The sequence below is a fragment of the Carcharodon carcharias genome (genome assembly GCF_017639515.1).
Source record: "Carcharodon carcharias isolate sCarCar2 chromosome 36 unlocalized genomic scaffold, sCarCar2.pri SUPER_36_unloc_2, whole genome shotgun sequence".
NCBI classification, from domain to species: Eukaryota; Metazoa; Chordata; class Chondrichthyes; order Lamniformes; family Lamnidae; genus Carcharodon; species Carcharodon carcharias.
The window spans coordinates 1,898,249-1,918,599 of record NW_024470737.1 but is presented as its reverse complement, the minus strand read 5'-3'; the positions used below and the strand labels follow the sequence as shown (position 1 = coordinate 1,918,599).

At 49.9% G+C, this 20,351-nt stretch overlaps 1 protein-coding gene across 1 annotated transcript in view; it reads right to left on the bottom strand.

Moving 5' to 3' along the window:
• Positions 1–19,999, bottom strand: part of gatad2b (GATA zinc finger domain containing 2B) — a 114,891-nt gene extending 94,892 nt beyond the window's left edge. Inside the window, exons 1-2 of the mRNA XM_041181769.1 lie at positions 19,938–19,999; positions 475–625 (exon numbers count right to left, since the gene is read on the bottom strand). The gene's annotated coding sequence lies outside the window, so the exon portion shown is untranslated. The remainder of the gene's footprint in view (positions 1–474; positions 626–19,937) is intronic.
• Positions 20,000–20,351: the final 352 nt, after the last annotated feature.

Sequence of the window (20,351 nt, the reverse complement as noted above, 5' to 3'; positions counted from 1 at the left end):
TTGCCCTCCACAGCTGGGCAGGCCCGCTGCTTCACAAGGCATCCAAAGGTCGGCAGTTCTGACAGCGCAGCGCTCGGTTAGTGCGGGCTGGCATCTAGGCTCAGTGCCGGCTGGGACTCAGTACCACGGGGCTTCACAGTCAGGGTACGCCAGCTGGCACAGTGGGTCGCTCCCTTACTCCAGGCCCAGGAGCGGGCGAGAGAGGTATGGGGGTGGGGGGGTGCTGTTTGACAAGGGAAACATATCAAAGCGTTTGACAATGATAACTGGCGCCTCCCTGTCTGGAGATGGGTTCTGGAACGTGTTGTGTGCAGCTCTACAGGGGGAAGGGAAGGAAAGCACCAGCGTCAAACCTCCCATAAAGCGGCTGCCCGCCTTCCTCCACACACCTGCTCTGCCACTCGACAGCAGCACCTTTGGTAGCGCCATGAAGCAGTCTGCCTCCCGACGGATGGAGTAGGAATTTCTCCTTACCTGCCCGAGTCTCCTGAACCATTCAGAGGGACAAAGAGCAAAGGTGTCTGGGTTCACACGGCGAGCCACGTCATCCTGGGTGAGAATGCAATGACCGAAAGGGAGCTCCAGAGGGGGAAATGGCACCAGTGGCCTCCAGATGCTACATTCTCTGCAAAACATAAATTAAGGTTGTTTTTAAAGAAAAGCTCAGATCACAAGACCTTGGGTCTCTGGTCACAAGCTCAAATGTGATACAGTCGCCTGGGGCATCAAGACAAAACACTCAAGAGACGAGAGCAAGATTCAGTGAAGCTTCTATTAGACCTAAACCACTGGTCCCAGTTACATTTATGGAGATGGGTGGACTGCGCTTTAATGTCGCATCATAGTAGCTTATGAGAGGCAATACAGCTTTGTCAGAAAACTTGCTCCAAGCTCTGCTGGCTGCAAGAGTGCTCCATGCTGAAACCTAGGACAATTCCACTCCAGCTTGGTGTTTGGGGTTAATTGCCAATCTCAATCAGATAAGCTTTTGGGTGACCCCAGCAAAATCAAAAAATTGCCACAGCCGAGCTGCGAGTGGCATTTTTGAGGTTGACATAGAGGAACAATGTTTGAGTTTTACTCCAAGGCAATCACATGCTGTTCCTGCCCTGGGAGTGTTTGAAGGGGACAGTGTAAAGGGAGCTTTACTCTATATCTAACCCCGTGCTGTACCTGTCCTGGGAGTGTTTGATGGGGACAGTGTAGAGGGAGCTTTACTCTGTATCTAACCCCGTGCTGTACCTGTCCTGGGAGTGTTTGATGGGGACAGTGTAGAGGGAGCTTTACTCTGTATCTAACCCCGTGTGGTACCTGTCCTGGGAGGATTTGATGGGGACAGTGTAGAGGGAGCTTTACTCTGTATCTAACCCCGTGCTGTACCTGTCCTGGGAGTGTCTGAAAGGGACAGGTGTGGAACAAGCTTGAATCGAATGAACACATGGCCACACTTCACCCCAGACATGTAGAAAGTTAACTCACGGTTGTTTTTTTTTAAACTAAGGGACGTGTTAAGACTGTAACCAGCGTGGAGCCAGCGAGACTCAAATAAGACAGGGACTAAGGCATGCATGTTCCCTGGGTATAGTGAGGATTTAAATTCAACAGGTGCCCTTGGTCTCTAACCCTGCCAAAAAGTGTGCGAGTGTGGGTGCCGTAAGAGGACAGAGCCCAGCTCAACTCCAATGTTGTCTTCCATCTTTTGAGCAGGCAGATATGTCTCTGACCCTCACGGTTCTCTGCTTGTGCAGAAGGAATAGTCAGACCTACAGGTTCCAGTGGTTACCCCAGGCTACCAAAGAGCTGGAAGCTAGCAACAGTCGACACCTTCAGGATGGTAGGCCTGTGCTAACCCTCTCCCACAAAAAGCAGCAGACACTAGCTCAATTCATCATTTTAAATCCGATAGCAGTAGGCTGTTGCCGAACAAGGGTAAAAAAGGGATATGGTGATAAGGCAGGTGGATGGAATTCAGATGCAGATCAGCCATGATCTCACTGAATGGTGGAACACAACTCGAAGGGCTGAATGGCCTGCTCCTATGCCTGTGTTAACGGGGGCTCAGTTGGTGGTGCCCTCGCCTCGGAGTGGGAAGGGAAATAGCTGAGCCTGTCTGATTATCCGTGGACACACCAGGGCAGTGCTGAACAGTTGGTGGGGCGAAAGATCCTGTGGCATTCAGGAGGAGAGCAGGCGGTGCTCCCAGTACCCTGGAAAACATACTTCTCCTACCCAGCATTGGCCAGGCTCCTCATGGCTGTTTGGGCACTTGCAGGGTACAAATTGGCTGTGCAAATTGCACAGCAAGGTCCCACAAACACCCAAGTGATACATGACCAAATGTTGTTTGAAGAATAAATATCGGCCCCAGGACACAGGAAAACCCACCCATGAACCCTCTGCTCTTCAACCAATTGTGGTCCTGGGATTTTATATGTCCCCTGAGAGGGCAAATGGGGGCCTCAGTTTAATGTCTCATCTGAAAGACAGTACCTCCAGCAATGCGGCACTCCCTCAGTACTGACCCTCCAACAGTGCAAGACTCCCTCAGTGCTGGCCCTCTGAGAGTGCGGCGCTCCCTCAGCACTGACCCTCCGACAGTGCAACACTCGCTCAGTACTGACTCTCTGACCGTGCAGCACTCCCTCAGCACTGACTCTCTGACCGTGCGATGCTCCCTCAGTCCTGGCACTGGAAGTGTCGGCCTGGGTTGTGGCCTCAGGCCCCTGGAGTGGGGACTCGAACCCACAACCTTCTGACCCAGAGGCGAGGGAGAACGAGCTACCAAACGTTTATTTGCATCCTGCTGGCTGCACTTCAAAGCAATTGACTGAACTTGAAGCTCTTTTAGAATGTCCCTGGGAGACATTCAATGAAGACAGGATTCTATCTTCCTCCGGTTCAATGACCTTCCATCAGCCCACTGCCACCTTCTTGGGGCAACCAGGGAGAGGCAGCAAATGTCAACCGCACCTTTGACATGCAAACGCTGAACATTAAGAGAGACGCCGCCATTGCAAGTGTGGAAATTGATGTCAATTCATTCATCGGCTGGCACCAGAGGAGGATAACGCTCCTGAAAGCTGTGGGGTTGTTCTAAGAGAAAAGCCCACACCCGGTCGATTACCACCTTCCGGCTTAGGGAAGCTGCCAGCCCTGGCTGGTTTAAATGGCACTCCAATGCCACACCGTGGGGCTGAATACCCTCAGACTGCTGTGGCAACACTGCACACATCCACAAGGACATACACATTTCTTTTGTCAAGGTGTGCTGACTGTAGAACATGGGGTTATATTTACTTGCTGCCGGTGCTCTGCAGGCAGCACTCCCCGCCTCAATCGGAAGATCCTAAGTTTGAGCCTCACAATCCTGGCCGACACACACAGACACACGCAGACACACACACACACACACACACCCCTACACACAACCCTACACACAACCCTACACACAACCCTACACACACACACACACACACACACACACACACACACACACACACATGCCAAGGACAACAGGAGAACTCTCCTCAAAGCCCTGCCCAACATGTAGCCCTCCACAGCTAAACAGTTTATTGGTGTCACGGGTCGCACTGTTGTTTGTGGAGGCGGGGGGGATCTTGCTGTACTGCTTTTCCTACATGGCAATAGTGACTATCCTTCGAAAGAGATTTGGAGGCCAAGAGGCGCTCTGTTGCTGGGGGGGGGTCCTGAGACGGGACAAAAGGCAAGTCAGAAACGTTCTTTGCTCTACCGCGTCCCCGGACCACACAAATCAGAGCACAGACACTCGAGCATGCCCTGCCAAAGCTCACCTCCGTCACTGGCCTGGTAACCTGGTTTTTTTTTGTTTTATTTGCTTCACTTCAGGCCGCCCTGTGGGGGTGATGCTTTCTCCAGTTCACGTGGGCACAGGAGGTGCGTCACGGGTCAATCCCAGCGCTCAGGAGGGACAGTGCTCCAAAACGCATCTGTTAATTCCGTCCCATTGCTGCCCGTGGAGGACCGGCTAATACTTATTCAGCCTCAAGCCCTACCTGAGGGAGCGCTGCACTGTCGGGCACTGTCACGTTCATCAGTCCCTGCCTGCCCAACGTGCATGTATTTGCCCTCCTAACAGGGAGGCTAATTCCCTCTGGGGGGGGGGGAATGTTGGGCATCTTAAAAGCAGAGCCAAGCTGCTCTCCGTGGGAGGAAAAGATCTGATGATATTACTGGAAAACCCAGGAGAGCTCCTGGTTACCGGGGCAACATTACTCCCTCAACCAACATCTTCAAAAAAAAAACCAGATTATCTGAGCATTCCTTTCACTGGTTTCTTCCACTAGTGATCCTTTCCACTCACCCGAAACGGGTTAACACCGCATTCAAAAGGCAGCGCCTTCTCACCCCACCCACCGAGTGCTCGAGTCTGGGAGTCGGGTTTGGACTCACGGTCATCCGGCACAGGAAGGGAGAGAGAGTGCCGTCCGCTCAGTCCAGCTCAGGCTGACACGAGGCACACTTCAGATACGCATGACATCGAGTCCAGCGCCACGGAAACCGCCCACTCAGGCCCTCCCCTCCACTCACCATCCCAACTTGGAAATATGTCACCCCCTTCCTTCATTGTCGCTGGGTCGAAACCCTCCCTACAGCACAGTGGGTGTACCCACGCCACAGGGACTGCAGCGGCGGCTCACCACCACCTTCTCAAGGGGGCAATTAGGGATGGGCAATAAACGCTGGGCCCGACCAGCGATGCTCGTGTGCCCTGAGCGAATAAGAGGACACTTGCTTGTGCCTGTGCTCCATGAGATATTCGGTGCTACGTACTGGATTCCTCAAACAGAAAGGGGTACACATTTCACTCCACACTTCCTACCTGACAAGGGAAGAAGCAACTAGCTCCCATTGACGGAAGCGAATGGAAACTACATTTTATGTGGTAGGGAGACACAGGCCAGAATATTTTCCTGGGAGCATACCCTCTCCTGCCCTAATACCCTGCCCCCAAATGACAGTAACAAGCCTCGGGTTAATACAAACGTGCAAATTAGGAGTAGGAGTAGGAGTAGGCCATTCGGCCCCTCGAGCCTGCTCTGCCATTCGATAGGATCATGGCTAATCTGATTGTGACCTCGATTCCACATTCCTGCCTACACCACCCCCCCCCCACACCCCCGGACAACCTTTGACTCCCTTGTCAGTCAAGAATCTATCCACCTCTGCCTGAAACAAATTCACTGACACTGCCTCCACCACTCTCTGAGGAACAGAGTTCCAATGAAGAATTTAATTGCACAAAACCCTGATTATAGGCAGACAGTGTACGGTGACACAGGGTTCAACACAAAGGACTGCCGGTCACAGGCCTACACACAAGACAAGCTGTAGAACCAACAAGCTTCATTTCTATGGCACCTTTAACATCATAAAACAGCCCAAGCTGCTGCACACATGCGACAGCAGACAAAATCTGATCCCGAGCCACATAAGGAGATATTAGGGAGAGGTGACTAAAAACTCAGTCAAAGAGGTCGGTTTTAAGGAAAGTCTTAAAGAAGGAGAGAGAGACAGGGGGAGAGAGGTTTAGGGAGAGAATTCCAGAGCTTAGGGCCCCAGGCAGCTGAAGGAACAGCCGCCTATATTGGAGCGATGGGAATCGGGGGATGCTCAAGAGGCCTGAAGTAGAGGAGTCCAGAAATTTTGGAGAGGGGAGAACTGGAGGGGGTTACAGACCGAGGGAGGGGGCGAGGACCTTGGAGGGATTGGAACATAAGGATCAGAATATTAAAATGGAGCTTCGCTGTCTTGGCAGTGCCCTTTTGGAAGGGTGAAATTATACTCGCCTCGGATTCGGAAGGTCGAGGGTTCAAGTCCCCACTCCAGAGATTTGAGCATAAAATCATGCGGGGACTGAGGAAATACTGCACTGTCGGAGGGTCAGTACTGAGGGAGTGCCGCACTGTCGGAGGGTCAGTACTGAGGGAGTGCCGCACTGTCGGAGGGTCAGTACTGAGGGAGTGCCGCACTGTCGGAGGGTCAGTACTGAGGGAGTGCCGCACTGTTGGAGGGTCAGTACTGAGGGAGTGCTGCACTGTCGGAGGGTCAGTACTGAGGGAGTGCCGCACTGTCGGAGGGTCAGTACTGAGGGAGTGCCGCACTGTTGGAGGGCCAGTACTGATGGAGTGCCGCACTGTCGGAGGGTCAGTACTGAGGGAGCCGCACTGTCGGAGGGTCAGTGCTGAGGGAGAGCCGCACTGTCGGAGGGTCAGTACTGAGGGAGCGCTGCACTGTCGGAGTGTCAGTACAGAGGGAGTGCCGCACTGTCGGAGGGTCAGTACTGAGGGAGTGCCGCACTGTCAGATGAATTAAACTGAGTGCTGCAGTTGCAGCCTCTCGGATGGATGCAAACGTTTCCATATTTGCCACAGGAAGGGTGGGAGGGTTGGCCGGGGGGTGGTGGGGGAAGGTTACAGAGATAGGGAGGGTTATAAGAGCTGGAATAGGTTACAGAGATAGGGAGGGCTATAAGAGCTGAGGAGAGTTCTCCTCGGTATCCTGGGGGTCAATATTTATCCCTCAACTAACATCTTGTACAGATGATAGTGAAATATTTCATTTGTGGGATCTTTTTGTGCCCAGTTTGGACACCGTGTTACTCACTTGACAGCAGTTATTACACTTCAAGAAAATGCCTTGATCAGCTGTAAAGAAGAGACAAAGAGTTGCATTTATATATCACCTTTCTCAACCCAAGCCCTGATGCACTGGGGCATTCTGAGGTTGAGAAAGGAGCTTTATAAATTCAAATCCTTTCATTTCTTCCTGGTCAGGGAGCATTGGACAACAACCGAGAATGTGCACGTCAGATAATTTTCAAATCGCTAGCAAAGGGCACTGAGGCCAATTGTCGACTCCTCAGTTTCTGTTCTGGCAATACCTCCATTTGTCATCCAATGTTTTCAAATCCCTCCCTATCTCTGAACCTCCTCCAGCTCTTATAACCCTCTCTATCTCTGTAACCTATTCCAGCTCTTATAACCCTCCCTATCTCTGTAACCTTCTCCAGCCCCTACAACCCTCCCTATCTCTGTAACCTCCTCCAGCCCCTACACCCCTCCCTATCTCTGTAACCTCCTCCAGCCCCTACACCCCTCCCTATCTCTGTAACCTCCTCCAGACCCTACACCCCTCCCTATCTCTGTAATCTCCTCCAGACCCTACACCCCTCCCTATCTCTGTAACCTCCTCCAGCCCCTACACCCCTCCCTATCTCTGTAACCTCCTCCAGCCCCTACACCCCTCCCTATCTCTGTAACCTCCTCCAGCCCCTACACCCCTCCCTATCTCTGTAACTTCCTCCAGCCCCTTCACCCCTCCCTAGCTCTGTTACCTCCGCCAGCTCCTAAAACTCTCCGAGATCTCTGCGCTCCTCCAATTCCAGCTCCTTGAGCATCACCCGATTCCCATCGCTGCACCATTGGCGGCCGTGCCTTCAGCTACCCTGGGGCCCTAAGCTCTACAAGCGCCTCCCTAAACCTCTCCAACTCTCGCTGCCCCCTCCTTTAAGATGCTTCTTAAAACGACCTCTTTCCTGTCGTAAAAGCTCCTTGCGCTGCTCGATGTCAAATTCTATTTGACCTATGCTTCCCTGAAGCTCCCTGGGCGGTTTTACCACACAAAGGTGCTATATGAAGGCAGGTTGCTGTTACACATAAGCAAGTGGCCCGACTGGGTTATGGAGCCTGACGGTTTGAGGTGGAGGGAGCTGAATGAAAACACACAGCTGCTGCTGACTCATCCCTGGGGAGGTGTATCTCTCTCAGCGACAATCCAGCCTCCTCACACTTGGCCTTACCAATTCCCCTCAGCCAGATGAGGTCACAACAGGCATCAACATCGAAAATAAACAGCACACAAAAATGCTAATTTTAACATTCGGTGACTGTTTTTCAATAAGGTTCTCATGGTGACACGTTTTAGTCAAGTAATACGTCTGGTGGGGTGATATATCCGAGCCAGGAGATCCCAAGTTGAGTTCATCATTCTGGGTTAAAACCAGTTCCAACCAGGCAGTGAGAGGCAAACCAGGCAAAGAATGGTCAATGCAAGATCGTAAGAGGAGGAGGCCATTCAGCCCCTCAAGCCTACTCCACTCAATAGGATCATGGCTGATCTGATGGTGGCCTTAACTCCACTTACCTGCCTGTCCCCTCCATAACCTTTGACCCCTTCATTGATTAAAAATCTGTCTAACTCAGCCTCAAATGTATTCGATGATGAAGCATTCACAACCCACTGGGGTAGAGAATTACAAAGATACACAACCCACTGGGGTAGAGAATTCCAAAGATTAAAACCCACTGGGATAGAGAATTCCAAAGGTTCACCACCCACTGGGATAGAGAATTCCAAAGATTCACAACCCACTGGGATAGAGAATTCCAAAGATTCAAAACCCACTGGGATAGAGAATTCCAAAGATTCACAACCCACTGGGATAGAGAATTCCAAAGGTTCACAACCCACTGGGGTAGAGAATTCCAAAGATTCACAATCCACTGGGATAGAGAATTCCAAAGATTTAAAACCCACTGGGATAGAGAATTCCAAAGATTCACAACCCACTAGGATAGAGAATTCCAAAGATTCACAACCCACTGGGATAGAGAATTCCAAAGATTCACCACCCACTGGGATAGAGAATTCCAAAGATTCACAACCCACTGGGATAGAGAATTCCAAAGATTCACAACCCACTGGGATAGAGAATTCCAAAGATTCACAACCCACTGGGATAGAGAATTCCAAAGGTTCACAACCCACTGGGATAGAGAATTCCAAAGGTTCACAACCCACTGGGATAGAGAATTCCAAAGGTTCACCACCCAATGGGGTAGAGAATTCCGAAGATTCACCACCCACTGGGGTAGAGAATTCCAAAGATTCACCACCCACTGGGGTAGAGAATTCCAAAGGTTCACCACCCACTGGGGTAGAGAATTCCAAAGATTCACCACCCACTGGGGCAGAGAATTCCAAAGATTCATCACCCACTGGGGCAGAGAATTCCAAAGACTCACAAGCCTCTGAGGGGAGACATTTCTTCCCATCTCAGAAATTGATTTGAAGACGTACAGGGTTGGAGAGGCACAGCTGTCAATCTCCTCACCTCAGGTAAGATACACTTACCTGAGAGGGAGTGCAACGGAGGTCCGCTACACTGCATCCGGGGACGAGGGGATGGTGTTCGGCGGAGAGATTGAGTAAGACTGGGCTTTTATTCCCGGGAGTTTAGAAGAACGATAGGTGATCTCATTGAAAAGTAAAAGGGTTTGACAGTGTAGATGCCGAGAGGCAGAGTCCCACCACCACCCCCAATTGGGAACGCCGGGGTCACAGTCTCAGGATAAGCCGACAGACACTTAGGACTGAGGTGAGGAGAAATGTCTTCACTCAGAGGATAGCAACTCTTTAGAATTCTCCACCCCAGAGAGTGGTGGGTGCTCCATCGTTCAGTAGATTCAAGACTGAGGTTGAGAGGTGTTTGGACACTGAAGGAATTAAGGGATGGGGCAGAAAATAGAGTTGAGGTAAAGGGCTGAATGGCCTCCTTCTGTGCTGTAACTGTTCTAGGATTCTATCAGCCACGTTCGCAGTGAAGGTCAGGCTCAATGGGCCAGATGGCCTGCCCCGGCTCCTATTTCTCAGATCCCACTTGATGATCAATCCAAAAGCAAATGCACACTCCACCCGACACTCACTGAACCAAGTGCCAGCCAAGGCTCAGTGTGCAGCACTCTCGCCACAATGGGCACTACAGCCTAGGCTGACACTCCCAGCGCTGGTACTGAGGTTGGCACTTAGGGAGTGCCGCACCGTCAGAGGGTCAGCACTGAGGTAGCGCCACACTATCGGAGGGTCAGTACTGAGGGAGCGCCGCACTGTCGGAGGGTCAGTACCGAGGGAGCGCCGCACTGTCGGAGGGTCAGTACTGAGGGAGCGCCGCACTGTCGGAGGGTCAGTACTGAGGGAGTGCCGCACTGTCGGAGGGTCAGTACTGAGGGAGCGCCGCACTGTCGGAGGGTCAGTACTGAGGGAGCACCGCACTGTCAGAGGGTCAATACTGAGGGAGCGCCGCACTGTCGGAGGGTCAGTACTGAGGAAGCGCCGCATTGTTGGGGGGTCAGTACCGAGGGTGTGCCGCACTGTCGGGGGGTCAGTACTGAGGGAGCGCCGCACTGTCGGAGGGTCAGTACTGAGGGAGCGCCGCACTGTCGGAGGGTCAGTACTGAGGGAGCGCCGCACTGTCGGAGGGTCAGTACTGAGGGAGTGCCGCACTGTCGGACGGTCAATACTGAGGGAGCGCCGCACTGTCAGAGGATCAATACTGAGGGAGCACCGCACTGTCGGAGGGTCAGTACTGAGGGACCACTGCACTGTCGGAGGGTCAGCACTGACGGAGTGCTGTGCTGTCGGAGGGTCAGTACTGCATGAGCACCACATTGTCAGGGAGTTCAGTGCTGAGGGAGCGCCGCACTGTCGGAGGGTCAGTACTGAGGGAGTGCCGCACTGTCGGAGGGTCAATACTGAGGGAGCGCCGCACTGTCGGAGGATCAATACTGAGGGAGCACCGCACTGTCGGAGGGTCAGTACTGAGGGACCACTGCACTGTCGGAGGGTCAGCACTGACGGAGTGCTGTGCTGTCGGAGGGTCAGTACTGCATGAGCACCACATTGTCAGGGAGTTCAGTGCTGAGGGAGCGCCGCACTGTCGGAGGGTCAGTACTGAGGGAGCACCGCCCTGTCGGAGGGCCAGTACTGAGGGAGCGTCGCACTGTCGGAGGGCCAGTACTGAGGGAGCGCCGCATGGTCAGAGGGTCAATACTGAGGGAGCACTGCACTGTCAGAACGTCAGTACTGAGGGAGTGCCGCACTGTCGGAGGGTCAGTACTGAGGGAGCGCCGCATTGTTGGGGGGTCAGCACTGAGGGTGCGCCGCACTGTCGGGGGCTCAGTACTGAGGGAGCGCCGCACTGTCGGAGGGTCAGTACAGAGGCAGCGCCGCACTGTCGGAGGGTCAGTACAGAGGCAGCGCTGCACTGTCGGAGGGTCAGTACTGAGGCAGCGCCACACTGTCAGAGGGTCAGTACTGAGGCAGCGCCACACTGTCAGAGGGTCAGTACTGAGGGAGCGCCGCACTGTCGGAGGGTCAGTACTGAAGGAGTGCCGCACTGTCGGAGGGTCAGTACTGAGGGAGTACCGCACTGTCAGGGGGTCAGTACTGAGGGAGCGCCACACTGTTGGGGGATCAGTACTGAGGGAGCACTGCACTGTCAGAGGGTCAGTACTGAGGAAGCGCCGCACTGTCGGGGGGTCAGTACTGACGGAGTGCCGCACTGTCGGAGGGTCAGTACTGATGGAGCTCCACACTGTTGGAGGGTCAGTACTGAGGGAGCACCACACTGTCGGAGGGTCAGGACTGAGGCAGCGCCGCACTGTCGGAGGGTCAGCACTGAAGCAGCGCCGCACTGTCGGAGGGTCAGTACTGAAGGAGCACCGCACTGTCAGGGGGTCAATACTGAGGGAGCGCCGCACTGTCGGAGGGTCAGTACTGAGGGAGTGCCGCACTGTCGGCGGGTCTGTACTGAGGGAGTGCCGCACTGTCGGCAGGTCAGTACTGAGGGAGTGCTGCACTGTCGGAGGGTCAGTACTGAGGGAGCGCCGCACTGTCGGAGGGTCAGTACTGAGGGAGCACTGCACTGTCGGCGGGTCTGTACTGAGGGAGTGCTGCACTGTCGGAGGGTCAGTACTGAGGGAGTGCCGCACTGTTGGAGGGTCAGTACTGAGGGAGCGCCGCACTGTCGGAAGGTCAGTACTGAGGGAGCGCCACACTGTTGGGGGGTCAGTACTGAGGGAGCACCGCACAATCAGAGGGTCAGTACTGAGGAAGCGCCGCACTGTCGGGGGGTCAGTACTGACGGAGTGCCGCACTGTCGGAGGGTCAGTACTGAGGGAGCTCCGCACTGTCGGAGGATCAGTACTGAGGGAGCACCACACTGTTGGAGGGTCAGGACTGAGGCAGCGCCGCACTGTCGGAGGGTCAGCACTGAGGCAGCGCCGCACTGTCGGAGGGTCAGTACTGAAGGAGCACCGCACTGTCAGGGGGTCAATACTGAGGGAGCGCCGCACTGTCGGAGGGTCAGTACTGAGGGAGTGCCGCACTGTTGGCGGGTCTGTACTGAGGGAGTGCCGCACTGTCGGAGGGTCAGTACTGAGGGAGTGCTGCACTGTCGGAGGATCAGTACTGAGGGAGCGCCGCACTGTCGGAGGGTCAGTACTGAGGGAGCACTGCACTGTCGACGGGTCTGTACTGAGGGAGTGCTGCACTGTCGGAGGGTCAGTACTGAGGGAGTGCCGCACTGTTGGAGGGTCAGTACTGAGGGAGCACCGCACTGTCGGAGGGTCAGTACTGAGGGAGCGCCGCACTGTCAGGGGGTCAGTACTGAGGGAGTGCCGCACTGTCAGGGGGGCAGTAATGAGGGAGTGCTGCACTGTCAGGGGAGCCGTTGTTCAGTATGAGATGTTAAACCACGGCTGGATGTCAAAGATCAGAGAAAGGAGGTTGCCACCCGGATCAGATCTCACACAGGGCAGGGGCAGGGAAGGGTGGGGTTAGAGACTGCATCTTGAAAAGCACTTGCAGCAACCACCATCTTCTTTAATTAATATCCTCCAGCATTGTAATTATCAAATTTCCAACCGATTCAACGCTTCACAGACCTGCCCAGCCTGCCGCAACATGCAAAATGGGTGCAAATTCATCCAGGACAGTAAGGCAAAATAAAAAGTTTTGTCAGATGAATCACACACGCTACAAAAAAAAACAGGAAAATTTTCTGCCCCCCCCCCCACTTCCCATCCCATCACCCTCCCCTTGCCCCCCGGATACTGTCGATGCTTCCCACGAGTCTAGGCAGTGAGGGGGGCCACCCTAACCAGCTCAGGGGTCTTCCCACATGTCCCCTGTCAAGGGGAGCCCCTCAGCCACCGCTTTCAACACGCATAACTTGGCCGCAGCTTCCGGAACTTACCAGCCCCTTCCACTTGGCAAAACTACATTCGCGTGCCAAAGCGGGGGGGCTGCAAAGCGCACCACGCCTGTCGTCGCCCTGCCCCCATTCAGGCAGGGGGAACCTCACAGGCAAGAGGGCAAATGATCCCCGATTCAGAATTAAAGGGCAACAGTCACTGCAAATGCTCAAATCACAGCCTGGTGAAGGCCTTAAAACATCAGCTCCCATAAGACATGGGAGCAGAAGTTAGGCCATTCGGCCCATCGCGTCTGCTCCGCCATTCAATCATGGCCAATAAGCTTCTCAACCCCATTCTCGCGCCTTCTCCCCATAACCTTTGATCCCCTTACCAATCAAGAACCTATCTCGGTCTTAAATATACTCAATGACCCGGCCTCCACAGCCTTCTGTGGCAATGAATTCCATAGATTCACCACTCTCTGGCTAAAGAAGTTTCTCCTCATCTCTGTTCTAAAAGGTCTTCCCTTTACTCTGAGGCTGTGCCCTCGGGTCCTAGTCTCTCCTACTAATGGAAACATCTTCCCCACGTCCACTCTATCCCTGCATTCACTGAAACAGTCCCGCTTTCAAAAACCAAAGATAAATCTCACAATGAACAAGATCTACAAATTGGTAAAACATGGAGCACAGAAACAGGCCGTTCGGCCCCTCGGCTCCGTGCTAGTGTTTCTGCCCCACATGAGCCTCCTCCCACCCCCTCTCCTTCTCACCCCCATCGACATATCCTTCTATTCCTCTCTCCCTCATGTGTTTATCCAGCTTCCCCCCTCTTCAATCCATCTCTGCGACTCACCTCGACCACTCCCCGTGGGAGCGAGTCCGGCCTTCTCCCCACTCCCCGTGGGAGCGAGTCCCATATTCTCCCAGTGGGAGGGAGTCCCACCTTCTCCCCGCGGAAGCGAGTCCCACATTCTCCCCGCGGGAGCGAGTCCCACATTCTCCCCGCTCCCTGCGGGAGCGAGTCCCACATTATCCCCGCTCCCTGCGGGAACGAGTCCCACATTCTCCCCGCTCCCCCGTGGGTGCGAGTCCCACATTCTCCCCACTCCCCGTGGGAGCGAGTCCCACCTTCTCCCCGCTCTCTGGGTGAAGAAATTTCTCCTGAGTTCCCCATCGGATTTATTCCTGACTACCCGAGGTCCTGCCTCAAGTTAGGAAAAGGTGGAGGCCATTCAGCCCCTCGGGCCTGTTCTATCATTCAGTGAGACCATGGCTGATCTGTGACCTAACTCCATCCACCCGCCTTCACCCTTGATCCCTTAATACCTTCGGAAAGCAAAAATCTCTCAATATCAGATTTCAAAGGCAGCATCAATTATCATTTGTGGAAGAGAATTCGAAACCTCAACAGAAATTTCTCCTCAATTTCCCGACTGGATTAGCTCGTGACTATCTTACATCAACAGCCCCCAGTCCCGGTCTCTCCCCGCTTCCTCTCTATGCCGACCCTATCAGACCTCTTGTGCAATCTTCAGGTAACTCTTAGCCTTCTCTTTTCTGCAGAAAAGAGCCCAGTTTGTTTCATATTCCCTCTCGGTTCCGGTGTCATTCTTGTGAATCTTTTTTTTTACATACGACAAAGGGCAGAGGCCATTCGGCCCCTCGAGCCTGCTCCGCCATTCAGTAAGATCACGGCTGATCTTCTGGCGTTTCGATTTCCGCATTCCCATCCTCCGAGCTGAAGAAGGGCCACACGCACTCCAAACGTTAACTCGGTTTCTCTCTCCACAGATGCTGCCAGAGCTGCTGAGTATTTCCAGCATTTTCTGGTTATGTTGCAGATTTCCAGCATCCACAGTATTTTGCTTTTATCCTTACTTTTACGTTCAATTCCTCTCGTATTAAAGTATAGCATCCCATCAGTCTTCTTAATTACCCGCTGCACCGGCATACTAACTTTTTGTGACTCACGTACTAGAACACCTAGATCCCTCCGCACCTCAGAGTTCGGCAGCTGTTCTCCATTTAAGTAATACTCTCCTTTTTTATTCTTCCTGCCAAAGTGAACAACTTCACATTTTCCCACATTAAACTCCATCTCCTCAATTTCCCGACTGGATTAGCTCGTGACTATCTTACATCAACAGCCCCCAGTCCCGTGCCTTGTTTTCCCCACTCACTCAACCTATCTATATCCGTCTGCAACCTCAAGTCTACTTTCCTACCTCTCTTTGTGTCATCCGCAAATTTAGCTACCATGTCTTCACTCCCCTCATCTAAGTCATTGATGTAAATGGTAAAAAGTTGAGGCCCCAACACAGACCCCCTGTGGGACTCAACTCGTCACATCCTGCCAATCCGAAAAATACCCATTTAGTCATAGTCATCGAAGTCTACAGCACAGAAAAAGGCTCTTCGGCCCATCAAGTCTGCGCCGGTCAAACAAGTACCTAACTATTCTAATCCCATTTTCCAGCACTAGGCCCATAGCCTTGTATGCCAGGGCATCATCGCCAGTGCACATCCAAATACTTCTTAAACGTTATGAGGGTTTCTGCCTCTACCACCCTTTCAGGCAGTGAGTTCCAGATTCCCACCACCCTCTGGGTGAAAAAATTCTTCCCCACATCCCCTCTAAACCTCCTGCCACTTAACCTTAAATCTCTGCCCCCTGGTTATTGATCCCTCCGCCAAGGGGAAAAGTTCCTTCCTGTCTACCCTATCTATGCCTCTCATAATTTTATACACCTCAATCACCCCCTCAATCTCCTCTGCTCCAGGGAAAATAACCCCAGTCTATCCAATCTCTCCTCATAATTCAAACTCTCCAGCCCAGGCAACATCCTGGTAAATCTCCTCTGCACTCTCTCTAGTGCAATCACATCCTTCCTATAATGCGGATTCCAGAACTGCACACAATACTCTAGCTGTGGCCTAACCAGTGTTTTATACAGTTCCAGCATAACCTCCCTGCTCTTATATTCTATGCCTCAGCTAATAAAGGCAAGTATCCCATATGCCTTCCTAACCACCTTATCTACTTGTCCTGCTACCTTAAGGGGCTGGTGGACATGCACACCAAGGTCCCTCTGATCCTCAGTACTTCCCAGGGTCCTACCATTCATCGTGTATTCCCGTGCCTTGTTTGTCCTGCCCAAATGCATCACCTCACACTTATCCGGATTAAATTCCATTTGCCACTGATCAGCCCATCTGACCAGCCCGTCTATATCCTCCTGTAATCTAAGGCTATCCTCCTCACTATTTGCCACCCCACCAATTTCCATGTCATCTGCAAACTTACTGATCAACCCTCCCACATTCAAGTCTAAATTGTTTATATATACCACAAACAGCAAGGACCCAACACCGATCCCTGTGGAACCCCAATGGACACAGGCATCCAGTCGCAAAAACACCCCTCGACCATCACCCTCTGCTTCCTGCCACTCAGCCAATTCTGGATCCAATTTGCCAAATTTATGCATACTCTCTGTTTCCTGCCAGCCAGCCAATCCTCTATCCACTCTAATATGTTACCCCCTACAACACGAGTTTTTGTTTTCCACAATAACCTTATCAAATGCCTTCTGGAAATCCAATTACAGCACGTCTACAGGTTCCCCTTTATCCACAGCGCAGATTACTCCTTCAAATAACTGCAATAAATTGGTTAAACATGATTGCCCTTTCACAAATTCAGGCTGACTCTTCCCGATTACCTTGAGATTCTCTAAAGTGCCCAGCCATAACCTCCTTAATGATCGAATCTAAGACCTTTCCCATGACAGACGTCAAGCTAACTGGCGTATGGTTTCCTGTTTTCTGCCTCCCTGCTTTCTTGAATAGGGGGGGCTATATTTGCTACTTTCCAGTCTGATGGAACTTTTTCACAATCTAGGGAACTTTAAAAAATTAACACCAGTGCATCTACTACCTGATTAGCCACCTCTTTTAAGACCCAGGTTCTTCTACATGATGAGGAGATATTTGGTGAATTACACAAGAGAAAAATTAAAACTAACTGCAAGAACAGTCGAAGCCACACACGAGTTAAATAATCAGAGACAATATTAATTATCCGTTTACTTAAAAAAAAATTGTTCATATGCTGAAGATTAATGTTTAGCTTTGATGTTACCATCCACCATTACAACATTTAGAAACTGATTGTGCTCCAGTTACAGACTAAAATAATTCATATTTGCCAAGAATTCACTTTAAGTATTGCTATAAATACTCAATATTCAGAAAAAAAATTCCAACATTTTAAAAGCACAGATATATTATTGGCATGCAATATTTATATTGATAACATTGGTGTTAATGAAACGCTGTTTATTTTTAAATATTTCATTAATATCAAACTGGAGATTTTAAATATCTAATAGGTGAAACAGTCAAATATAAATATACTGCAAATTTTAAAAATCTAACATTTAGACATTAATTATAGCATATTTGAAAATAATCCATAATACATTAATTTTGAATATTGCTTAAATTTTTATATTTAATAAAAACATTTAAAATTTAACTAATTTAAGATTTGCTGAAAATTCAACTGTAATTTCATATCAAATATTTGCAACTGAAAATTTAACTAATTTTTGATTAAATATTCAAGTGATTTTTATTATGAAATATTTGCAATATTGAAAATTTAACTAATATTTAATAAAACACTGAAAATTCAAATGATTGCCAACAGCAAACAATTGCAATATTTGCAAAATCTAACTAATTTTTACTAAAACATATTGAAAATTCAAGTGATTTTCAGTGTCAAATATGATCAACATTGAAAAAAATTGCAGTTTTTAATAATATTCCAAACATTCAATACTGTGGTTTTCCAATTCTATACTCTAGAATCACAGTATTGAAATTTTGAATATTGAATATAGAATCAGAAATCACAGTATTGAAATTTTGAATATTGAATATAGAATCAGAAATCACAGTCTTGAATTTTTGGAATATTGTCTTAAAAAATTTCAACATTGATCTGCTTCTTGTCCAATCATCTCAATATTGAAAATTTAACTGTAATTGTTAATAATATTCCAAAAATGCAATACTGTGGTTTTCTGATTCTATATTCTAGAATCACAGAATTGAATTTTTTAATATTGAATATAGAATCAGAAATCACAGTACTGAATTTTTGAATATTGAATATAGAATCAGGAATCAGAGTCTTGAATTTTTGAATTTTGAATGTAGAATCAGAAATCACAGCACTGAATTTTTGAATTTTGAATATAGAATCAGGAATCACAGTCTTGATTTTTTGGAATATTGTGTTAAAAATTTTCAACATTGACGTGCTTCTTGTCCAATCATCTCAATATTGAAAATTTAACTGTAATTGTTAATAATATTTCAAAAATTCCATACTGTGGTTTTCCGATTCTATACTCTAGAATCACAATATTGAATTTTGGAATATTGAATATAGAATGAGGAATCACAGTCCTGAATTTTTGGAACATTGAATACAGAATCTGGAATCACAGTCTTGAATTTTCAGAATATTGAATATAGAATCAGGAATCACAGTCTTGAATTTTTGGAATAGTGAATATAGAATCTGGAATCACAATCTTGAATTTTTGGAATATTGAATATAGAATCTGGAATCACAATCTTGAATTTTTTGGAATATTGAATATAGAGTCTGGAATCACAGTCTTGAATTTTCAGAATAATGAGTATAGAATCAGGAATCACAGTCTTGAATTTTCAGAATATTGAATATAGGATCAGGAATCACAGTCTTGAATTTTTGGAATAGTGAATATAGAATCAGGAATCACAGTCTTGAATTTTTGGAATAGTGAATATAGAATCCGGAATCACAGTCTTGAATTTTTGGAATATTGAATATAGAATCTGGAATCACAGTCTTGAATTTTTTGGAATATTGAATATAGAATCTGGAATCACAGTCTTGAATTTTCAGAATAATGAGTATAGAATCAGGAATCACAGTCTTGAATTTTCAGAATATTGAATATAGAATCAGGAATCACAGTCTTGAATTTTTGGAATAGTGAATATAGAATCTGGAATCACAGTCTTGAATTTTTGGAATATTGAATATAGAATCTGGAATCAGTCTTGAATTTTTTTGGAATATTGAATACAGAATCTGAAATCACAGTCTTGAATTTTCAGAATAGTGAATACAGAATCTGGAATCACAGTCTTGAATTTTCAGAATAGTGAATACAGAATCTGGAATCACAGTCTTGAATTTTCAGAATAGTGAATACAGAATCTGGAATCACAGTCTTGAATTTTCAGAATAGTGAATACAGAATCAGGAATCACAGTCTTGAATTTTTTTGGAATATTGTGCTAAAAATGTTCAACATTGACGTGCATCTTGTCCAATCACCTCAACATTGAAAATTTAACTGTAATGGGTAACCAGATAGCTGTTGCAGATTCAGTGCTGTAATTTGTCAATGCAAAAATTAGGAGCATTTCTGGTTTAATTTTCACGTTCATCTGTAAATTTATTTATTTTTTCTCTCTGCTGGTTTGCATTTTATTTATTGGGGTATTTAGAGGTGATGGACGTTAATGCTGGTTTATGGAGGGGGGTGGTTCTCAGGTGCCAGGCTACACCACCCACCCCCCCGACCCACCCCCAGACCCCCCCTCTTCTCACCCGGGTCGCTCTGCTACTCCAGCCCGAGGCTTCGGGCCTGTCCGGAGGGGGGGTTAACCCCCATTTCTTTCCTCGCCTTCATCCCCCCCCCCCCCCCCCCAATCACAGCCCGGGGTGGGGGGGGGGCCTCTGTCTGTTCCCACCACCACCCCCCCAGCAGACTCTCCCCCCCCCCAACCCCCCCACCAGCTCCCGCCGGGAGAGGCAGGGAGGGTCTCCCCTCCTCCTTCACTCACTCACCCGCCTTATTATCCGCCTCCTCCTCCTCCTCCGCCGCCGCCGCTCCCCGGGCTCCGCCGCCCGTTTCCAACACAACCGGCGCCGCTCAGCCCCGCCCACCCAAACAACCGCGCCGATTGGCCCCGTCCCGCCCGGCACCAAAGCCCACCACACCCCCCACCCCCCCCCCAACCCAACCCACTCCCCTCCCCTCCCCGAAGGCTTATCAGATCTCCATTGGTCCAACCTATCTGATTGACGGCCCCGCGGCCCAGTCGGCTCACGGGCCTCCCGGGGTTGAAAACCCGCCTCTCGCTTGATTCGACTGCGCCAGTGATTGACGTTGCTCGGAACCAATCGGCTCGCCACCTTCGTTTAGGGGCGGAATGGTCTGGATCAGTGATTGACGTACCGCTTACCCAATAAACTAAAAGG